At 38.1% G+C, this 14,715-nt stretch overlaps 1 pseudogene; it reads right to left on the bottom strand.

Annotated features, from left to right (window-relative positions):
• Nucleotides 1-427: 427 nt before the first annotated feature.
• On the bottom strand, nucleotides 428-6,215 carry LOC101690864 (annotated as a pseudogene).
• Between the last annotated feature and the right edge of the window lie 8,500 nt (nucleotides 6,216-14,715).

Genomic DNA, 14,715 nt, shown 5'->3' with positions numbered 1-14,715 from the left:
TGTTTGTGTGTGGATGTATGTTTTGTTTTGTTTCATTTTGAAGAAGATAAAGGCAGGGTGCCTGGGTGGTTCAGTGGATTAAAGCCTCTGCCTTTGGCTTAGATCATGATCCCAGGATCCTGGGATCAAGCGCCACCTCGGGTTCTCTGTTCAGCAAGGAGCCTGCTTCACCCGCCGCCCCCCTGCCTGCCTCTCTGCCTACTTGTGATTTCTGTCTGTAAAATAAATAAATAAAATCTTAAAAAAAAAAAGATAAAGCCTACTTTTATTTATCCATCAACAGATAGACCTGTGATTTGGAAGGGACAGCAACATTAATACAATACTCATCATTAACACAACTGAAACACAAAGGGGTCTGATACGTCTTCACAGTGACATGATGCCTTAATAAGTTGGGGAAATAGACTACTCACTAACTGCTTTCTCATTTCATGTTCTTCATGAACTCTTCTCCTTTTTTGATGGACACCTTCAGCTCAGAGATGACTTCAACTATCATCCTCTCTGGGAAAGGAAAGTGGTACTGATGCCTAGATTCTTTTTGATTCCCTTTTCCCCCAGCAGTAATGGTGTAGAGAAATAGGGGCACTCCATTTCTTGGGAATTAATAAACATTTGACAACTCCTTCCTTTCTATTCATTGCATCCACAAGGGAGAAGACATATTGGGCTCCAGCATACACCACAGACGGTGTGGGAGAGCCTGCTGCATCTGTGGCCTTTACTACCCTGGTGCTGGCCTCCTGGATCCTCCCAATGACAGCTGTCAGCTGGTCCTGGGGAAGGTCCATTTTTAGAGTGGTTGGGGGATGATGGTTTCTCAGCATGGCCACCAGTGACATGAACACTGACTGGAGTTGGATCCAAACCCCTTCAGTTCTATAATTAGTGTTGGTTTTGATAATGCCCAGGGTTGTCACCCCAAAGATTTTATTGGGGTTGTATGTTCCATGTTTCTTGAAAATGCTGTTGTGATTGGGATGGTGGAGTTAATCACATTTAAAGTGGTACAGCTCATGGCCTCAGGGCAATGCTGGGCACAGGCAGTAGTCAGGGTAGCCACAACTGTGGCATTGGTCTGGAACAGATATCCTGTGTCATGCCTGGTTTTCTCAAGACTCCTACTGGAATAACTACCACATCACAATCTTTCAGGCAGTCTGACAACTGCTTAGGTTCAAGGTAGCCTTTCATAGTTGCTTTGATCTCAATGTGGCTTTGACCTGTGGCTACTCAGGTACATGAGCAACATTGTAGACATTCAGGAGGCTTACCAAGGGTATGTTTTGAGGAGAAGTGAAAGGGGCTGCCCTATTCCTCCAAAAGTCCTAGCACAGCTACTTTACACACTGTTCTTGGTCCAGGTGCTGAAGCTGCTGTGGGAGCAGTGCGGGCAGGCCAGGCAAGGGCACAAACCTGCAGATGAAGGAGCTGGTGGTAGGCAGGTGATACCAGTGACTGCCACACTGCACAGGGCCTTATGGCTCCACTCCACAATAGAACATAAGGAAATAATCTCTGAGAAATTTGGAATTTATCAGAAATATATTTTGAGACAGTTTTACCATTGTATAATAGACTTACCTATTATAAATATTGTCTTGTTCTCAACTTGACATCATTAACGTTAAATAAAACATTTGATTATTGTCGTGTTATTCACATTATTAGTTTTCATTGAGTGAATACACAGGGTTATTTTCCTATTTCTTTTTGTTTCTGTAACCACATTTGCTTCCACTACCTTAAATTTCTTCCCCAAGATTTCAAGTTTGGTTTTTTTTTTTTTTTTTTTTTGTAATCATTAAATTCTGGTTTTTGTGATTGTGATTATGTGATATGTAAATTGGAGAAAATTGTCTAAAGATAGCTATTGATCTTCTTTTGTTGTCAAAACTCTACTTGTGTCTACATTAGACTTGTTGAAAACATAAAACACAACTTCTTGGGGTACCTGGGTGGCTCAGTCAAGCGCCTTTGATTTAAGCTCTGGTCATGATCTCAGGATCTTGAGAGCAAGCCCTGTCTTGGGCTTTGCACTTAGTGGGAAGTCTGCTTCAGGATTCTCTCTCCCCATCTGCCCTTCCCCTGCCCTCCTCTCTCTCTCAAACAAACAAACAAACAAAACTTCTTATAGCCACTTTTTTTTTTAATTTCATGTGTCAATGCATGTTTTATAAAGAGGACTAATGACAAGTTGTGAATGAATCTATTCAAATTCACAGCTACAGAAACTCCACTGAACTGTGTCTTATCAATGGGAATTACTAGTGATGTGATGATATCCAAATGTTGTTACATTACTTTCCTGGAGAATGGTAACATGCAAAATGTAATTTATTATTTAATATCATATTGTAAATTCAGTTTACTCTTAAGGAAACCATGGGTGTATCCTGAATTTGGTAACTTTTTTTTTTTTTTTTTTTGAGTCAAGGACATAGATTCTGAAACTGAGAAATTTTGGAGTGAGAAGATGGAAATAAATTTTAATGATATTAGGAGCCTTAAAAGTATCTATGAAAACTCATTTTGGAGGCACAAGAAAAATTAGTGTACTGTGGCAGTATATCCATAGATACTGAAACTCAAAGTTACTGTTTTCTTAGGAAGCACCACGTGTAAGTGCTGACTCAGACATTAAAATTCTTGAGGAGACAGAGAACCAACCTTGGGTGCACAGTAAGTGCCAAATCATTCTGACTATACAGAAAAATATGGTAGACTTTCTGGAGATTTGCTTTATTTTCCCTTTCAACCAATGCCATTCTTATACTCAAATGAAGCATATATTTGATATATCTTAAATACAGGTGAATTTTTTTAAGGTTTTATTGATTTATTTGTCATAGAGAGAGAAAGTGAGCAAGCACAAGCAGGGGGGAACAGCAGGCAGAGAGAGAAGCAGGCTCCCCGCCACACAGGGAGCCAGATGTGGGACTTGATTTCAGGACCTGAGGATCATGACCTGAGCCAAAGGCAGACACTTAGACTGAGCCACCCAGGCATCCCTAAGAGTGAATTTTTAATGGACAATTTTTATAATTAGTTGGAATTGTATAAAATATCTAATGCTATTAATTTATTTTGTTGTTGTTGTTGGTACTAGATTTAAAATATCCTTGAAGGTCTGACTTTTTTAAGTCTTATATACTCTGTATCATATCAATAACAGTTTTTAAAAGATCTAAAGTTTCCTTTAAAAATTAAATTTTAATCTAACTATTCTCTCTTGAACTCACAAAATCATGACAGAATTTCTTCATGGCTGTCTTCATTTCTTTGTTTCACAGTGTAGATAATTAGATTCAAGATGGGGTAACAGTGGTGTAAAATACAGCAAGGAACTTATCCTCAGAGTGGTTGCTGAAGAGACAAGATACAGGTGAAGATACATGGGCCAAGAAAGAGAATTACCACTGTGATGTGATCAAAGTGGAATGAGCTTTGGATTTCTGGTAGAAGAGTCACTCTTAGTGGTTATGAGGAACAGACTGGAGGAGATAAGCAAAGTCAAGAACCGGCTCAGAGATTATCCCACTGCTGGCAACAATGACAATCTGTAGGTATCTATGCAGGCAAGCTTAGTAAACAGAGGGAGATCACAGGAAATGCTGTCCACCACATTGGGACCACAGAAAGGCAAATTCACAACAGAGTATCTAAAGCCCTAAATGAAGACCTAAGAATCATGAGGTCACTACCAGCAGAACATTCACCTTCCTGTTCATGATGGTTGTGCAATGTAGGAGTTTACAAATAGCCACATATCTGTCATGTGCTATGAAGACCAAAAGTTCCATTTCAGTTCTACCCAGTAAGTGAAGGAGAAAGATCCAGCAAAGGGAGTGGACTTATTTTATTATTTAAATGAAAAAAAAAAAAAAGCAAGTTACAATGCACTTTGCATAGTATAATCTTACTTTGTAGACATTAAGTGTAATTAGAAATATTTACATATAGAATTATTATAAAATAAAATAAAATATAAATAAATAAAATATTAATATAAATAAATAAAATATAATATAATAATAATTAACACAGATTTTTGGTTGACACATTTTTTTGTATGTGTCCCATATTACCTGTCTATACTCCCTTACCCTAACTGGTGGTCATAGAGGATCTACTTCAAGTGTGGCTGTGCACAATGATTTCCTTTCTGAAGAGTCTTCATTCTGCCAACTTGCATGTGTACTTCAAAACAAGTATCTGTGGCAACTCAAAATCATTAAAAAATGCTTTTTATAATCCACTACTTTATTTTTTTATTTTTTTCCATTTTATTTTATTTTATTTATTTTCAGTGTTCCAGTATTCATTTTCTTATGCACCACATCCAGTGCTCCATGCAATACGTGCCCTCCATAATACCCACTACCAGGTTCACCCAACCCCCGTCCTCCTCCCCTCCAAAACCTTCAGTTTGTTTCTCAGAGCCCACAGTCTCTCATCTTTCGTCTTCCCCTCCAATTTCCCCCAACTCATTTCTCTGCTCCATCTCCCCATGTCCTCTGTGTTATTCCTAATGTTCCACAAGTAAGTGAAACCATATGATAATTGACGCTCTCTGCTTGAATTATTTCACTCAGCATAATCTCTTCTAGCCCTGTCCATGTTGATAAAAAGTTGAGTTGGGTATTCATCCTTTCTGACGGAGGCATAATACTCCATAGTATATATGGACCATATCTTTTTTTATCCATTCGTCTGTCGAAGGGCATCTTGGTTCTCTATCCACAGTTTGGCGACTGTGGCCATTGCTGCTATGAACATTGGGGTACATATGGCTCTTCTTTTCACTACATCAGTATCTTTGGGGTAAATATTCAGTAGTGTAATTGCAGCGTCACAGGGTAGTTCTATTTTTAATTTCTTAAGGAATCTCCACACTGTTTTCCAAAGTGGCTGCACCAACTTGCATTTCCACCAACAGGGTAAGAGGATTCCCCTTTCTTCACATCCTCTCCAACACATGTTTACTGTCTTGTTAATTCTGGCCATTTGTTTTTAAGATTTATTTATTTATTTGACAGAGATAGAGAGATCACAAATAGGCAGAGAGGCAGGCAGAGAGGGGAAGCAGGGCTCGAACCCAGGACCCCAAGCTCATGAGCTGAGCCAAGGGCAGAGGTGTAACCTGCTGAACCACCCAGGCTCCCCAGATTTGGCCATTATAATTGGTGTTAGGTGGTATCTCAGTGTGGGTTTGATTTGATTCTCCCTGATGGCTAATGATGATGAACATTTTTTCATGTGTCTGTTAGACACTTGTATGTCTTCTTTGGAGAAGTGTCTGTTTATGTCTTCTGCCCATTTTTTGACATGATTATTCATTTTTTGTGTGTTGAGTTTGAGGAGTTCTTTATATCTTGGATATCAGCCCTTTGTCTGTAGTGTCATTTGTGAATATCTCCTCCCATTCCATAGGTTGCCTCTTTGTTGACTGTTCCTTTGCTGTGCAGAAGCTTTTGATCTTGATGAAATCCCAAAAGTTCATTTTTGTTTTTGTTTTTTGTTTGTTTGTTTGTTTTTAATTTATTTTTTATTTTCAACGTAATAATATTCATTATTTTTACACCACACCCAGTGCTCCATGCAATCCGCGCCCTCTATAATACCCACCACCTGGTACCCCGACCTCCCACCCCCCCCGTCCCTTCAAAACCCTCAGATTGTTTTTCAGAGTCCATAGTCTCTCATGGTTCACCTCCCCTTCCAATTTCCCCCAACTCCCTTCTCCACTCTAACTCCCCATGTCCTCCATGCTATTTGTTATGCTCCACAAATAAGCGAAACCATATGATAATTGACTCTGTCTGCTTGACTTATTTTTTTTTTTTTGCCTTTGGAGACATATCTTGAAAGAAGTTGCTGTGGCTGATGTCGAATGTATAATCCACTTCTTTAAAATACAAATTTTTTTCTCTGATATAATGTGATTGTGAAACCCTAACTAGTATTTTAATTAAGATTCCACCTAAAACAGCTCAGTATACCCATATTTTTATGCCTCACTCTATTATATTCTTACACATCAGGATTTCTCACACCTTTAACATTGGGGGCTGAGTAATTCTTGGTTACAGGGGCTGTCTTTTACATTGTAAGGTACTTAATCCTATCCCTAGTCTCTACTTGCTAGTTACCTGCAGCTCCTCTTCACTGTGGCTACCAAAAATGTCTCCAGAGATTGCCAAATATCCCATGGGAGACAGATTGTCTCTGGTTGAGAACCATTGCTTTATTGTTTTCACTTTCAATCATAAGTCTGTTACCTTAGATCTTGGTCACATTTCTCTAGTTAGATCTACATGCATTCTGCAGCTCACAGATAAGGAGTAATTTCAATTATTTTTTTTTATTTTATTTTATTTTTTTTATTTCTTTTATTTTTTTATTTTTTTTTAAGATTTTATTTAATTTTTTGACAGAGATCACAAGTAAGCAGAGGCAGGCAGAGAGAGAGGGAAGCAGGTTCCCTGCTGAGCAGAGAGCCCAATGCGGGACTCGATCCCAGGACCCTGAGATCATGACCTGAGCCGAAGGCAGTGGCTTAACCCACTGAGCCACCCAGGCGCCCCACTTCTTGATATCAAAACTTACTACAAAGCTACACTAACCAAAATAATGGGGATCTGGCATAAGGATAGACATTTAGACCAATGGAATAGAATACAAAGTCCAGAGATAACCTCTTACATATATGAAAATGAAATGATTTTGACAAGGGTATCAAGACCATTGAGGGAGGAAAAGTCAGTCTTTTAAAGAAAAGGTATTTGGGGAAACTGGATATCCAAGTGTAAATAAATAATGGAGTTGGATTTTTATCTTTCACCATATACAAAAACTAGTTCAAAATGGATCAGACACTGGGGGCACATGAGTGACTCAGTCAGTTAGGCATCCAGCTCAATTTTGGCTTAGGTCATGATTTCAGGATCCTGGGTTCAAGTCTCGCATTGAGCTCCATACTAAGGATGGAGCCTGCTTGAGATTCTCTCTCCCCCTCTCCTGCTGTCCTTCCCCCCTGCTCATGCCCACTTTCTCTGTCTAAAAACAAAACAAAACAAAACAACAACAAAAAACCCAGAATGGATAAAAACCTAAATGTGAGAGGTAAAACTATAAAATTCTTAGGCAAAAGAACCCAACAAACAAACAAAAAATGAAGAGGAAGCTTCATAACATTGGAATTGGAAAAGCTATCTTTTTTTTTTTTTTTTTTTTTTTTACCTTTCAGAAAAGACAATTATTTTGGGAGAAGGGGGTGGGATTATGGACATTGGGGAGGGCATGTGCTTTGGTGAGTGCTGTGAAGTGTGTAAACCTGGTGATTCACAGACCTGTACCCCTGGGGATAAAAATATATGTTTATAAAAAAATAAAAAATTAAAAAAAAACCTTATAAAAAAGTAATTTCAATTTTAAAGTCTTTTTCTTATTATCATGTTCAATTAGCCAGCATATAGTATATCATTAGTTTTTGATGTAGTGTTCAACAATTCACTAGTTGCATATAACACCCAGTCCTCATCACCGCATGTGCCCTCCTTAATACCCATTACCCAGTTACCTATCCGCCACCCTCCTCCCTTCTGTGTCAAGTTTTAATATTTAAGAAATATACTGCATAAGCCTATAGCTACTGTAGATATTGATTCCTCTGTTGGATCTGGGCAAAGTCAATTGAATACCTTTTGGAAAGTATTCACCATTCTTTATCCCATTAATAATATCTGTGATCCATGGGAAGAGGTCAAAAGAGCAACATGAACATGTATTTGGAAGAAGTCGATTCCAACCCTCATGGATGACTTTGAGGGGTTTAAGATTTCAGTGGGGGAAGTAACTATAGATATTATACAAATAGCAAAAGAAATAGAATTATAAGAGGGGCCTTAAAAAGTGAATTAATTGCTACAATCTTAATAAAACATTAGCAGGTGAGGTGTTGCTTCTTTTAGATGAGCAAAGAAAGTGGTTTCTTTAGATAAGAATCCACCCCTGGTAAAGATCTACTTTATCTACTGTGTATTCCTGATAAAGATCTACATAACCTATTGTGAAGGTTATGGAAATGACAACAAAGGATTTATAATATTACATAAACTTGGTTGATAAAGCAGCAGAGTTGGGAAGAATTGACTCCAATTTTCAAAGAAGTATTATTATGGGTAAAATGCTATCAAACAGAATTGTATGCTATGGAGAATTTGATAATGAAAGAATCAGTTGATGTAGCAAACTTCACTATTGTATTTTTTTAAGAAATTGTAACAGCCACCCCAGCCTTCAGCAACTACCACCTTGATCAGTCAGCAGCCATCAACATGCAGGCAGGACTGCCCACCAGCACAAATATTAAAACTTGATGAAAGCTCAGATCATGGTTATTATTTTTTTAGCAGTGGTTTTTTTAAACTAAGGTATAGACATTGTTTTCTTTAGACACAATTCTGTTGCACACTGAATAGTCTGTAATATAAACATAGCTTTTATATGCACTGGGAAACAAAATTCTTGTGACTCTATTATAATATTTGCTTATTTTAGTCATCTGGAACCATACCTCAGGATCTCTAAGATAATCTTATATGTGTTCTCTAGTGTATTGTTTTTAAATTTAGGAATTAATATTTTATTTCTGAATTCATAGTTTCCAAAGAAGGAACTAACACTTACCAGTGTTCAGGATTCCTCAATCCCTTTCCTTACTAGAACTCCTCCACTCCCAGTAACTCTCCCTTTCTGCCTCCCACCAAGCTCACCCAACTATAAATATTATATGCCCACTTATTGACTCCCATTGTTTTCCTCTTTAGATAAACGGTAAGGTCTAATTTCTTTTCCTTACTTCGACCTAGCCTGTCTTACCAGAGCCCCATTTCTTTTGTTTTCTAGCCCAAGATATAATGAAGAGAAAGTAAGTAATGAAATTTTACTCTTCCCATTAGTGAGAGGAATGGACAGGGCTGTTGAGCAGATCACACACACACAAAAAATGGAAGCCCAGGCTTAGAGAAGTAGAGGTAATTATGGGTGAGGTCCCTGGAATACAGCTGATCTCAAGTGATCTCATTTCTGGTGTTTATGCATGTTCTAACAGTAGTACAGGAAAGGTCTGTATTTCTTGTCTAGCACATTCTTATATTTTCTAAGCTCTTCTTTATTCTTTTCAGTGTCATAAAAAATAGTCCAAGATCAGCAATGGTAACATTTTCTTTATTGGAGCTGGTAAAACTGAAGCAACTGCACTAAAACAAAACCCCACATACAGCTACCTGTTGGATAGAAAATACTTAGATTTTCTTAAATTAACATGGGTTATTGAGAGTTGGCTATATGTTTTAATAGTTTAATTTAGATGCAGGTGCACTCTTTTTGCAAAGGCTTCTAGAAAGGATGATGTCAGAAAATTTATCTCCGTATCAAGAAGTAAATGCATCTGCGTATATGAATCCACTTGACATTCTCACTTCTATTTGTCATTAATGCCTGTATCAAATAATAGATTCTCAGTAGATTTTTTTCCTAACAGGCCAAGCTGGAATTAAAGCTTCTCTTCTGTGTACCCTCATGGTATCTACTTGCCTTTTTAATAGTGATGTAGTTATTTTTATATATTTCTGTCTCGCAAGATTATGAATTTTTAAAATTTATTTATTGTCCTCTTAGGATCTAGCACAGTGCCTGGCAGAAAAATCTTGTGACAATAAATGCAGTCATTTATTGTGGTTCTGCTATTTGTCAGATTACATTTTTAGGAACTTCACATAAATCATCTCACTTAATTTTCATAGCTCTGAGTGCAATTTTCTTTCTGGCTTATTATCCAGAATATAAAACATCTCTCTTAATTTTCATAACTCTAAGTGAAATTTGCTTCCTGTCTTATTATCCATAACCTATGACATGTTTTCCCAAACCTGAGATTGTGCCTTTCACTGCTGATTGTAACAAACTCAGTTAACATTTGCTATTTTGTGTGAGCTTAACAGGCAAATGTATTGACTGTATTATGTTTGCAACATCTCCTTTGCCTACCAGTCCAGAAGCAGTTATAGGGAGTGTGTTCAGATGGGAAAATATCTAGATGGCCAGGAATTCTGAATTCATAGTGCTTTAAGAAGGAACAGATCGCTAAGATGTATCAGTGCAGGGACTTCCTAATTCAGTTTCTGTTAATATTCGGTAGTGTCTAGTAAGTTTTGGGAATATTCAATAGGTGATTCTAATACGGAATTCTGTTCTGGTAAGAGGATAAACACACAAAAAGTGTTTTGTGGTGGTTTTGTCTTTTAGAATCAATAACAGCTTGAAAGGACGGATAAAGTTCCACCCACTATAGAGATTAAAGAGATTTTTAGATCTAGTGTTTTTTTTTTTTTTCCTTCTCCTCTTCAGGTGGCTGTTGAGACCATTAACTTTTTAAAAAATGTTGGTTGTAAAATAATCATATTAAATAAATTTTGTTGCTGCTGGTACCAGCAAAATGAATGACTGTTTCCAGCCTTCTTATTTATAAGACTCATTTTCAACCTATACCTTGGCAATGAGTAACTTTGGGAAATGAATATTTTTTTTAAAAGTGATTGGAAGCTAGATTTTTTCTTTTAATTTTTTCAATTTATTTATTTTCAGAAAAACAGTATTCATTATTTTTTCACCACACCCAGTGCTCCATGTAATCAGTGCCCTCTATAATACCCACCACCTGGTACCCCAACCTCCCACCCCCCACCACTTCAAACCCCTCAGATTGTTGTTCAGAGTCCATAGTCTCCCATGGTTCACCTCCCCTTCCAATTTCCCCCAACTCCCTTCTCCTCTCTAACACCCCTTGTCCTCCATGATATTTGTTATGGGAAATGAATCTTTTAAAAAAAATCTTTAATTGGCAAGTCACTGTTATTCTAGTGGGATTACCAAAATGTGAAGGTATTCAAAACTTTTAAGAAGCCACAACACAGGGGCACGTGGGTGGCTCAGTTGGTTAAGCATCTGCATTTGGCTCAGGTCACAATCCCAGGTTCTGGCATGGAATAAAGACCCATGTCTAGCTCCCTGCTCAATGGGGAGTCTGCTTTGCCCTCTACCTTCTACCCCTCCCTGCCCATGCCATGGTCCCTCTTTCTCAAATAAATAAAAAAGTGAAATCTTAAAAAAACAAAAAGAAGCCACAAAACCTAGAAGTCTCTACATATAAATCATTTGCAATGAGGAACTACAGAACACTCAGGAAAGAAATTGAAGAAGACACAAAAAGATGGAAGACCATTCCATGCTCTTGGATCAGAAGAATAAACATTGCTAAAATGTCTATACTGCCTAGAGCAATCTATACTTTTAATGCCATTCTGATCAAAATTCCCCCGTATTTTTCAAAGGGCTGGAGCAAATAATCCTAAAATTTGTATGGAACCAGAAGAGATCCCGAATTGCTAAGGAAATGTTGAAAAACAAAAATAAAACTGGGGGCATTACATTATCTGATTTCAAGCTTAATTACAAAGATGTGATCACCAAGACAGCATGGTACTGGCATAAAAACAGACACATAGACCAGTGGAACAGAGGAAAGAGCCCAGATATGGACCCTCAAGTCTATGGTCAAATAATCTTTGACAAAACAGGAAAAAATATACAGTGGAAAAAAGGCAGTTTCTTCAATAAATGGTGCTGGGAAAACTGGGCAGCTATATGTAGAAGAATGAAACTTGACCATTCTCTTACATCGTGCACAAAGATAAACTCAAAATGGATAAAATACCTCAATGTGAGACAGGAATCCATCAGAATCCTAGAGGGGAACATAGGCTGTAATCTTTTCGATATTAGCCACAGCAACTTCTTTCAAGATATGTCTCCAAAGGCAAAGGAAACAAAAACGAAAAGGTATTTTGGGGACTTCATCAAGATCAAATGCTTCTGCACAGCAAAGGAAACAGTCAACAAAACAAAGAGGCAACCCATGGAATGGGAGAAGATATTTGCAAGTGACAGTACAGACAAAAGGTTGATATCCAGGATCTATAATGAAATTCTCAAACTCTACACACACAAAACAGATAATCATATAAAAATAAAATGGGCAGAAGATATGAACAGACACTTCTCCAATGAAGACACAAAAAGGGCTATCAGACACATGAAAAAATGTTCATCATCACTAGCCATCAGGGAGATTCAAATTAAAACCACATTGAGATACCACCTTACACCAGTTAGAATGGCCAAAATTAGCAAGACAGGAAACAACATGTGTTGGAGAGGATGTGGATAAAAGGGAACCTTCTTACACTATTGATGAGAATTCAAGTTGGTGCAGCCACTTTGGAGAACAGTGTGGAGAGTCCTCAAGAAATTAAAAATAGAGCTTCCCTATGGCCCTGCAATTACACTATTGTGTATTTGTCCCAAAGATACAGATGTCTTGAAAAGAAGGGCCATCTGTACCCCAATGTTTATAGCAGCAATGGCCACGGTCGCCAAACTGTGAAAAGAACCAAGATGTCTGTCAACAGACGAATGGAGAAGAAGATGTGGTCCATATACACTATGGAGTATTATGCCTCCATCAGAAAGGATGAATACCCAATTTTGTAGCAACATGGATGGGTCTGGAAGAGATTATGCTGAGTGAAATAAGTCAAGCAGAAAAAGTCAATTATCATATGGTTTCACTTATTTGTGGAGTATAACAAATAACATGGAGGACAAGGGGAGATGGAGAGGAGAAGGGAGTTGAGGGAAATTGGAAGGGGAGGTGAACCATGAGAGACTATGGACTCTGAAAAATATCTTGAGGGTCTTGAAGTGGTGGTGGGGTGGGAGGTTCGGGGAACTAATTGGCGGGTGTTAGGGAGGGCACAGACTGCATGGAGCACTGGGTGTGTTGCAAAAACAATGAATACTGTTACACTGAAAAGAAATTAAGAAAAAATTACATTGTTGAATTCAAATACATTAACAATTAAAAATAAAAATTAAAAATTTGAAAATTATATTTTTTTGGGAGAAATACTCACCAAGGTAGCCAGAGCTAAAAGAAAACCATGTTTATAACTTACTCTCAAGGTTCAGAAATAAAATTATGTATGTATATAATTATATATGTAATATAGACATATTAATATATCTGTATTAATAATTATATACAGGTAAATATAATTTAATATATATATATATAGGATTGGAGTCAAGATGGCAGAGAAGTAGCAGGCTGAGGCTACATCAGGTAGCAGGAGATCAGCTAGAGAGCTTATCTAAACATTGAAAACACCTAAAAATCCAATGGGAGATCGAAGAGAAGAAAAACAACAATTCTAGAAATAGAAAATCAACCACTTTCTGAAAGGTAGGACTGGCAGAGAAGTAAATCCAAAGCGACAGGAAGATAGACCTTGGGGGGAGGGGCCGGCTCCTGGCAAGTGGTGGAGCAATGGAGCACAAAAATGGGACTTTTAAAAGTCTGTTTCGCTGAGGGACATTGCTCCAGAGGCTAAACGGGGGTGAAGCCCAGATGGGGTTAGCGTGGCCCCAGGTCCTGCAGGGTCACAGAAGGATTGGGGGTGTCTGAGTGTCACAGAGCTTGCAGGTATTAGAATGGGGAAGCCAGCTACAGAGACAGAGCCGAGGAGTGAGGTCTCAGCTTGGGGATACCTTGAACCTGGTCACAGCCTGGGTGAGCTCAGAGCTTGGCTGGAGGCCAGGGAGTCGGGAGTTATTGGGCGCTATTCTCTGAGGGCGCACTGAGTAGTGGGGCCCTGAGCTTTCAGCTCCTCTGGGCTGGAGACTGGGAGGCTGCCATTTTCATTCCCGTCCTCTGGAATTCTACTGAAAGCATTCAGGGAACAAAAGTTCCCCAAAGCAAACCCGAGCGAATTACTCAGCCCGGTCTCTGGTAAGGGCAGTGCAATTCCACCTGGGGCAAAGACACTTGAGAATCACTACAACAGGCCCCTCCCCCAGAAGATCAACAAGAAATCCAGCCGGGACCAAGTTCGCCTACCAAGGAGTGCAGGTCCAATACCAAGGAGAGCAGCGGAACTCCAGAGGATGAGAAAGCAAAGCACTGAACTCATGGCTTTCTCCCCAAGATTCATTAGTCTTGCAGTTAATTTAACTTGTTTTTTCAATATATTTTCTTTCTTCTGCTAAATTTTTTTTAACTTTTAACCTATTCTTTTTTAACATTTAACTAGTTTAATATATATATTTTTTCTTTTTTATATTTTTGTCTTTATTTGTTTTCTTTTTTTGTTTCTTTTTTTTCTCTGAACCTCTTTTTAACCCCTTTATCCCCTGCCTTATAATTTGGGGTGTCTTCTGATTTGGTTAAAGTGTATTTTCCTGTGGACTTTGCAATCCTTTTAGTATTTTACTTGATCCTCCATATACTCTTACCTGGACAAAATGACAAGGCGGAAAAATTCCCTACGGGGGGAAAAAAAAAAAAAAAAAGAACAAGAGGCTGTACCAAAGGCTAGGACATAATCAATACAGACATTGGTAATATGTCAGATATAGAGTTCAGAATGACAATTCTCAAGGTTTTAGCTGGTCTTGAAAAAGGCATGGAAGATATTAGAGAAACCCTCTCAGGAGATATAAAAGACATTTCTGGAGAAATAAAAGAACTAAAATCTAACCAAGTTGAAATTAAAAAAGCTATTAATGAGGTGCAATCAAACATGGAGGCTC

The sequence above is a fragment of the Mustela putorius genome, unplaced genomic scaffold (assembly GCF_011764305.1).
Source record: "Mustela putorius furo isolate JIRA1106 unplaced genomic scaffold, ASM1176430v1.1 tig00003896_pilon_pilon_pilon, whole genome shotgun sequence".
NCBI lineage: Eukaryota > Metazoa > Chordata > Mammalia > Carnivora > Mustelidae > Mustela > Mustela putorius.
This window is presented reverse-complemented; position numbering and strand designations above follow the sequence as displayed.